At 44.8% G+C, this 9,730-nt stretch overlaps 1 long non-coding RNA gene across 2 annotated transcripts; it reads right to left on the reverse strand.

Moving 5' to 3' along the window:
• Positions 1–4,615: 4,615 nt before the first annotated feature.
• Positions 4,616–9,305, reverse strand: LOC147990080 (uncharacterized). Of its 2 annotated transcripts, none has more exons than XR_015603138.1 (6): positions 8,973–9,305; positions 8,708–8,842; positions 8,080–8,170; positions 7,366–7,586; positions 7,206–7,263; positions 4,616–6,758 (listed from the first exon to the last, which is right to left on the reverse strand). It is a non-coding gene; the product is annotated as an uncharacterized LOC147990080 (long non-coding RNA). The 2 variants fall into 2 exon arrangements; XR_015603096.1 differs by having other exon boundaries at positions 4,617–6,758; positions 8,080–8,174.
• Positions 9,306–9,730: the final 425 nt, after the last annotated feature.

Raw genomic sequence — 9,730 nt, forward strand, 5'->3', positions numbered from 1 at the left:
AGTCATGAGAAGTTAATCGACCATACAATCGAGAACAAGATCACGAGGATTGTACCCGGGTTGGGGGTGACCGCATCTTCCATGTCCTCATCTTCATACTGGCGACTGGAAGTCCCAGAGGTAGCGGCACTACAAATTTCATATTTCAGTTGGTGATGTCTGATGAAATGAGTCGACTCAAATCCAGATTCATACTAAAACAAGAAATCAAGTCCAACTAATACCCGGAAGTAATGGGGACGGCCACTTTGATCTTCGGCAAGGCCTTTGGCGGTTTGGATGGCGTAGCTTTCGGTTGCTTCAACACTTTTTCGGTCAGAGCCGGAGAATACGTTTGAGGGAGCTTCGATGACTGCCCAGTTTGTGCGGCCGCCTTACCGCGGGTACTTGCTGGATCGTGAGAAAGCTTGGATCATTTTTCCCTACGAGGAGGAGAGTCGACCTCTTCTTCATCACTCGGGTTTTCACTGTCCTCGTCCTCCTCGTCGTCAGAGCGCCACTCGCCGCTTTCACCTCCACTCGCTTCTCCCTCTGGGTCCTGCTCCTGCTCCCCGTTGGGCATCGAGTACATCTCACTCAGGGCCTCGAAGACAACAACCAAGATAGGAGACAGTCGGGTGACAGCAAACAGCAACTTGACATCAAGAAAACACTCGACCATGTGGAGTCATACCTTGTCAGTCTCGTATGAGTTGTTGAGTGGAGGAATCCTCCGGGATCCCCTGGGGTTGTCTTTGTTGCCAGTAATACTCTTCAGCCACCCTTCCAACGTAGCATCGTCGACCTCCTCTGGATGGATCCGAGTGATGTCGTCGCTGCCCGAATACATCCACATCGGATGGTCACGGGCTTGAAGTGGTTGGATGCGTCGCCTGAGGAAGACCTCCAACAATCCATAACGGTTACCCCATCACGGACATGTTGAACTACTCGCTCAACCAGCACCTTCACTTGCGCCTTCTCCTCTGGGATCACTTTCAAAGCAGAGGGCTTCTCCACTCGGGCCATGGAAAAGGGGGGAAGTCCAGTCGACTGACCTGTAGTCGGCTGGTCCTTGCAGTAGCACCAGGTCGACTGCCACCCTCGAACCGACTCAGGAAGGATCATGGCTGGGAAAGTACTTTTACTCCCCAACTGAATCCCAAGACCCCCGCACATATAAATCACTTGCGTTCTCTCATCACTCGGGTTGGCCTTCTTGACCGATTGAGAATGGCAGGTGAATATGTGCTTGAAGAGCCCCCGGTGTGGCCTACAGCCCAGGAAGCTCTCGCACATGGACACAAAAGCAGCTAGGTACACGATGGTGTTCGGGGTGAAGTGGTGGAGTTGCGCCCCAAAGAAGTTCAAGAAACCTCGAAAGAAAGAGTGCGGAGGCAAGGAAAACCCGTGGTCGACGTGAGTAGCGAGGAGGACGTGCTCGCCATCCTGTGGCTGTGGCTCGGTCTCGTTCCCCGAGAGTCGCGTCGATTCGTGGGGGATCAATCCCCCCTCGACCAGGTCGTCGATGTCGTCCTGGCGGATCGTCGAGCGGATCCAGTCGCCCTAGATCTAGCCCGACGGCAGGCCGTCCCTCAAGGAAGATTCGCCCCGGCCGTACTTCTTCCCCTTCGCCTTCGCCATTGCCTTCTTCACGCGCTCCAATGCCACCGTCTTCTCCTTCACCATCACGGCGAGCAGAGCTCAAATGGGGTAGTGGCGCCGGAGCAGGAGCCGATGCAGCGGAGAAAACTGAGAGGGAAAGAGAAAGACGAAGACGTACTATTCAAGAAAACCCCGGCCCGACGCCTTATATGGGGCCTCTTCCGAGTGGCTGACTTGTGGGACCAGACGATCCAATCAAATCCCGCAACAGTCGCGCGCGAGGTATGGGGCAAAAATGGTGGCACGTTGATCGAGGCGGCCACACCTAATCCCTTCCGATTACTGCGGCCTCCCCCGTCTCGCGCGCTTCCCCAAAACCAAATCCCATGATATCCGCGCGCAGTAAGGCAATCTGTCAGACAGGATCTCTTCTCCATATTAGTACTCAAGACATCATAGTAAGTTCACTCGGCAGATTCAAGAATGGATCAAGGCGACTGAAAAGGAGTTGAGATCATCATGGTTGTTTGCTTGGTCGCAATAAGTCACATCCAGAACACAAAAATTGAATCGGAGGAATTCTCGACTCCTTCTCCACTCAAGCCTCGAACCATTCGGGGGCTAATGATGAAGCTATGCACCTAGGGTAGGGTCATAGGACTGACCTAGACACCTTCCCCAAGGACATCACCCTAAAGCCAGAAGCATTCAAAGGGTACCATCATCCAGTCGACCAGAGATATTCCACTCGGAAGAATCAATGTCACTCGACTGTCACAGAAATCACTCGACAAACAAAAGATCTAAAGTCACTCTACACAGCAACGGTCGGGCGTTTACTCATAGACTTAACTATCATTTATAGCACTTTAATACGGACGTTACCTGTAACGCTCCTTCTTTATGTACATTGAACCCTGCATAACGGAGGGTAGCTGGGGTCCTGGCGCACTCTATATAAGCCACCCCCTCCTCCGGGACAGGGGTTCACATCTTTTGTAAACCCACACACACATATAATCCAGTCGACCGCCTCAGGGCACTGAGAAATAGGGATGTTACTTCCTCCGAGAAGGGCTTGAACTCGTAAAACTCATGTATACAACTACTCCATAGCTAGGATCTTCCCTCCTCATACCTACCCCCCATTCTACTGTCAGTCTTAGATCCACGACATCCCGGTCGTCATGGCACCAAGAGCACTCCCCCGAGAGACTTTCGTCGTCCGAGTACGACATTTCCTATGTTCATAATTCAAATATTAAACTTGTACTATTAAATATATGTACTATAAAAAATAAATTAGATCATTATTATTCATCACGGGTGGACTATCGGTCTGCCGAGTCTATATGGTGGACACTCTCCCTCACTGATTCCTCTCTAACATTTGCGACTGTCTGTGATGGTCGTTACTCCTTCTTTCCCTAGTGCATAACAAAGGTCTAGCATAAGGAAAAGAAGGAGAAATGACCCCCACGACAACAGTCGGGATTCTTCGTCCTCTCTCATATATGGTGGATACACTCCCTCACTGATTTTTCGACCTTCGGTGATGGAGCCTCGGCAGACTTAATGTCAACCCGAAATGTCGTTTAAATATTTTTCTAGAAAATCCAGGCCACTCGATATTTCCTACATATTCGAGCACAAGTCATGCCAAAATTCACGAAAAATTCCGGCATGACCTTTTGCTAAAATAGGACATATCGAGCGCCTGAAATTTGCCGGAACGGAAATTAATCAACACTCCGGCAAAACATAGGCCACTCGGAGGTGTAACCTGAACATGACCGGCCACTTGGGCAACCACATATCCTATTTGAGCAACACAAGATATACATGTTTTTATCTACATCATATCTTATAGACTCATATTGACATGGAGATTTGGCTGGTCTCACCTCGAGGTCGGAGGTGGTCGGTGACGGGTACGACGGCGGGTATGATGGAAGGGCTCCTTGATTTCTGCAAAAAAAAAACCTATAAATAAAATCCTAGCGAACAACATCGATGCGGGAATAATTGCTTCAACTAAAAAAATAACAACAAATGTGACATGTTCAACTAGATCTATTAATTCAAATAGTTCTTACTAAATATAAACTTACTATAAATAGAAATAAACTAAAAATAAACTAGTTCAACTAGTTATATTAATTTTCTTACTAAAAATACATTAGTTCTATTAATTCAGCTGGTTCAACTAGTTTATTAATTTACTTACTAAACTAGTTCAACTAAAACTAAACTAGTTCAACTAGTTTATTAATTTACTTACTAATTATTTCAAACACTTACTAAAAATAGTAAAAAACTACATTATACAATAGTCAAAAACATCTACTATTAACCATACTGCCCTAGTTAACTAGTACCATGACTACTACTGATTAACATCTACTACTACTAAAAATCATTTTCTATGAACCCTAAATTAACATCTACTACTACTAAAAAACATCTACTAACTAAGCAGATAGAGAGATGGGGTGGGGGAGGGGTTGGTGGCTTACAGAGAGGGGAGAGACGGTGGCGGGGAGGTGCTTGGCGACGGAGGTAGGGGCGGTGAGGGTGGGCTCGGGATCGGGAGGTGGCGGTCCTAGGCGGGCTCGGGCGGCGGCAGTGAAGTCAAGGGCGGCGGCGGTGAGGTCGAGGGCGGCGACGGTGAAGTCGAGAGCGGCGGTGAGGTTCACTACAAGAAATATATCAACTTGTGACCTTGACTATTGGTCACTGAAAGGTCATTGTTTTTCATTTGTGACCTTTTTGTGACCAAAAATAGAAGGTTAAAAGCTGGCGGTCGTAAACTGAAATTAACGACCTTCTCTGTGAGAAGGTCGTGGACATTTACGACCAAAATATGCCTATTGTTTTTTTTTTGTCACTAGCAACCTCCCCAGGCCACGTAGGCATCCAGCGTGGCAAGCTGATGTGGCACAAGATTCAGCCCGGTCCAATTCGGTGTTTTACATGGGCTGAGCTCATTAATTCAGCCCATTTATTATTTGGCCAAACCCAATAAATCAGGCTATTTTTTATTTGCTTTCCTGGTAATTTTGGTCGGCCACATGGCCCAAGCCCAACAATTCAGTCTTTTATTTTGCTACGACGTGGGCTTTTGGGCTCTAGAGTTTCAAATTTTATTTTTTTCAAGAGAAGGGTCCACTAGTCTAATGGGTCCAATTGTCAGGTTCTAATAAGTAGGTCCCAGTTGTCAGGATTATATTCCTCATATTTCAGCGATCCAATAAATAAATGACCAATATTTACACAATGCTTCAAACAAAGAACAACAAAATATCATGAAAACATAGTTCACGTGGTTCACATCAGAACATGGTTCACATTAGAACTAGTTCACATTAGGTAACACAACTAAAAATCAAACATGGTTCACATCAGAACTTGGCACAGAATATAATCAAACAGAGCCAAACTTGGCACATTACAGTCAAACATGGTTCACATCAGAACTAGTTCACATTAGGTAACACAACTAAAAGTAAAAAAAATAACTAGCTATCGAAGTATAACTAGTTGCAATAAGCTAGAACTCTATGTTTCTCCGGACTTATTCGTCCTGGAGCTCACGACGAAACATGAATGAAGGGCATCTGCAAGTTATCAAACAAAATTGTTAGGAACAAAATAAAGGCAAATCTAAGAGCACATTAAATAAGAGTAAAACAAGCAAAATGTGGCAAAATCAGTGAATATTAGTAACTATCAGCAGCGAGTAAAAACTACTCCAATCACATCAGGTTTACAATCCTATAAATGCGACATTTTTATCTCCAAGCTTCTTCATCTTCTGTCACAGCAGCAGCAGCCTCGACGACATTAGATCCTGATCTAGATAAACTATTAGTGAAATACACTAGAAGTAAGTAATAATCTTTCAAGAGACCAAATGCCCCAGTTCAGTAAACACTAAGCATGGCATAACAAAACTTCCAACAACTTGCATGCAACAGATTAACCTGATGTTGTTCTACAATAGTAATCTATACATACTTGCATGGTACATTGGTACAAATTTAGGTAATGAAATGAACATCATTATAACACTCACCTAAAGAAAATTCCTATTCTACTACCACAACCATCCATTCAACTAACAATACTAGTAAGTGCACAGAGACTAACATCATAAGGCAGGAGACAATTATGACAATTTTGGTAAGTTAGAGAAATTGTTTAATCAGTTTTGGTATACTTAGGTTATGAGCCAAAATAGACCAAGCAAAAATAGCAGTAACTAGTGATGCATGAGCATGAATATGGTATAGAATTGAGCATATTAACTTTAAGATTAATTTGGGCATTCCAACTTTACTGGTCATACATACATATATACAGAATTAAGCATGCATCATTGGTCTTAGTTGTATATGAGACTAGTTGGATTGTGTATTCTAAGCTCCAAGCAGGTTACAGAAGAAACTGAAGATGAACCATATATAAGAGACTAAAATATCAAATAGAAACCCAAAAAATAAATACAAGTATATCAGGAAGGATTACAACAGGTTCAATTCAATCAATTTCCAAAGCATTGAATCAGTAGCATAAGCATGCAGCAACAACATAAGCATTTAATCAATATCAGTGTGAGCATAAGCATTAAATCAGCAGCACCACCACCACCAGCACAAGTGCACACCTATTCAAGATAGTAGCAGCCTAGCAGGCTAGCAGCAGAAGCATTCAAACAACTAGAGAAGCACAGTACAGCAACAAAAGCACTGAAAGAGCAGCAGGCTTGGACTGTCACATGTCATATCTTATAAACTTAGGCAAGTGTTCTCAGGTTATGCTTTACATCACGCACTAACTTGGGTAATTAACATCAAATAATACATATCAGTACAAGGCTAGGCAAGATAATAAAGACTTGGGAAAAGATAGCAGAGTTAGAAAAAATGATATGTGCCCTTAAAGAGAGGGAAATGTCAAGTGCGGCCACAGACATAGGAATTGGCCTCACCCACGACCCCTAGACACTCTCACAACCGACTTGGGAAAAGATAGCAGAGTTAGAAAAAATGATACGTGCCCTTAAAGAGGGAAATGTCAAGTGCGGCCACAGACATAGGAATTGGCCGCACCCACGACCCCTAGACACTCTCACAACCGAAGAGGAGGTGCCTTGCATACGATCTCCTTCGAGTCTGCAAGAGAAAGAACGAGGTGAAGGTCAGTACACATCAAGGATGCTACTGTTCTGGGTCAAGCTAAGTCGAGGGCATAACAGATTTTAGTCAACAAAAATTAACATGTGAACATCTTGCACAAACTATCATCATTTATAAACAAAACAAAACAAATATGCAAACACCTGTAGCTCCTACTTATATTATATCAGGCAATAGCATTTAGCATATTCCAATATGTACTCAACATATTCCAATAAGACAGAAATGCACACACATGGATTCGCAATTAGACTATGCCTCTCTCTCACTCATTTGTCTCTTGTGGTCAGTTCCATAGCAGAGAGAACTCAAGTAGTCAGACCAAACTCTTTACTTCATTGATGTGTTACGAAAGAAATCCAAAACATTTTAGTTGTGTTCATCAAATATTGAGGAGCAAGAATAATGGCACAAAAGATGCACCTGTCCACCCAATGACAACAAAGGAGACCCAAATTCCAGTACCCTGTTTATATCAAAGCTGTGACAAAGAACAGCATTATTAGTCTCTTCATTTTAAGAGATGGGAACAAGACAGAAAGAGGGAAGTGAACAAAACATTGGGAAACCAAATGCATCAAACCTTCCAAAAGCATGCTCAGATGTTGCAGTAGTATCAGGGTGTGGCAATGCTGACGCAACATCACCAGTTTCATCAGATAACCCAGAAGCATGTTTTTATGCTTCCACGGCTGCAAACAAGTCTTTGGCTGACGTGTGCTTGACATTCTCTGCTATGGAACCGATCGCCTGAGCTGCAGCAACCCTCGTGTCCCAATTCTTACTACGAAGGTACTGAGAAACCTAAAAAATTGGCACAAGAGAGCATACCGTTCAGCCACCATTACTTGCATAATGCGTAGAGAATAAAAGCTGGCCGCTCTCTAGTAAACTATGTGTAGCATATATGCTAACATGTTGATATCATAACAGTATGAGCCATAATTTAATCTAACTGAACATATGTGAGTACTTGGATTGCTCCACAAAAATATGAATCAACATTCGAACATGCATGCATAGGTGAGGACACATATATAGCCAACAGAACTGGTATTTGACGGATCAACTTAGACATAACCGAAGATGTAACATATAACAGAGGACACAATGTAGGATGAATTCATGTGGCATCAAAGAAGAACAAGAATGAAGTGATGCAGCTAAAAAACCATGCATTCCTTCATACATCATGGCTTGAACAGCACAGCGTAGAGCATACTTGGTGAACAGTTGAAGGGTTCCTTCCAGGTTTGCAAATATCACAACATTAAAGCATGTGGCATCGTGCACGTACCTTTTTCAACAGAGCATTTAGCTCCTGGGGATGTGTCCTTGCGATTTCTCCGATCTGGCGCGCGACTGCGAACCTTGTCGCTTGTGTCGAACTAGCTAAGTGAGGTTAAAGGAAACTTTGCAAAAGAGATGATGATGGTGACGAGGCACTAAACATCACATAACAGTACATTATATAGGTTGGCAAGCAGTATGGTTATTATTATTTATTATTAAGCATGGCTAACTTGAAACTCCAATCCAACTGAGCTAGGTGAGGTTGAAGGAAACTTTGCAGAAAAGATGATGGTGATGAAAGGCACTGAACATCACACCACATCATATTACATTACGTAGGTGGCTAAACTAAACAGTAGGGTTATTATTATTATTAAGCATGGCTAACTCGACACACTCCATTCCAAGTGTTGTTGTTTTGTTTTGTCCAGAGAGAGAATGGGCACAAACAAACAAACAAGCAAACAAACTAGAAGTGAATGAACACAGCAGGCAGTTGCACGGAGTAAATGAACCCAAAAAACAATAATGGTGCAAATGCAGAGTGCAAGTCCCTTGTTAGAATGAAATAATAATAATACTACTAGTAGTGTACTCTGCAAGTAGGAAGGAAGGGAGGGAGGGAAGGATACTATCGAGCAATGTGAGGAGGCGGTGAAGGCGGGAGTAACTCTGCGCGGCCATACTGGGGTGGCACTCATCCACTCGAATCCACTCGGCGGCGGGCGACACTTCACTCCAAATCAATCAATCGCTCTGCCGCATGCCTGCTCAGCAAACAACAACACGGTACGGGTGAGGCGAGCGCAGGTAGCGGACATGCGTGCGCGGGACGAGGACAAATCAGGGCGGGCGGTTCTGACGACACCATCACCGGAGTAGTGGTGCGGATCTAACCTCTCAGACGCCATCTCCTATAGGTTGGAGGCGAGGCTAGGGGGAGCGCAGGAAGAGGAACGGTAGCGACGGGATCCTCCCGGACAAGGGAGATATGGTGGGCGTGGTGCGGCGGCAGCGGAGGGGAGCACGGCGACCGGTGGGTGCGGCGGTGGCGGGTGGGGGAGTCGCGGGAGAGGAAGAGAAGAGATAGAGTGAGGAAGCGACGAGTGGATGGGGAGGGAGGTGGCGGCGGCGATCTTCATGGATAGGAACTGCGTGTGTGTGGTGAGCGCGGGGCGTGGGGCGGCGAAGCGAGAGGCAAGGTTGGAGAGGAGGCGACAGCGAGGGGGGTGGGAGGGGGAGGGGCAGAACGTGCGGCGGCGGCGGCGATATGAATCGGGGGAGAGGATGAGAGGGGATCGATGGGAGTTAGGGTTTGGGGTTGTTGTGCTGTGGATGGGGTTCTTTTCTCCTTTTTTCCTTGTAGATAAATGGGATGGATGGATGTGTGTGGGATAGAGAGATGGATGGATGGATGGGCGCCATGTCATCGATCCATGGGAATGCTTTTGATTGGTTTGGAAAACCAGTGATTTAAAAGAGTTTCCAAGTACTAAAACTAGAGAGATTTTGTGAAGTAGCTATCAAAAATATTTTTCAAAAGGGTACCACACAAGTTTTCACTAGAGTTAGACCACATTTTATGGATTAGGACCAATTTTTTGGTATTTTTGATCTTTCTAGCTATTTTTAATCATTTTTCGAGTGGCAAAAAT

Source organism: Triticum urartu, chromosome 1A, assembly GCF_056163025.1.
Source record: "Triticum urartu cultivar PI428250 chromosome 1A, HENAU_Tu73, whole genome shotgun sequence".
In the NCBI taxonomy this organism is placed as follows: Eukaryota; Viridiplantae; Streptophyta; class Magnoliopsida; order Poales; family Poaceae; genus Triticum; species Triticum urartu.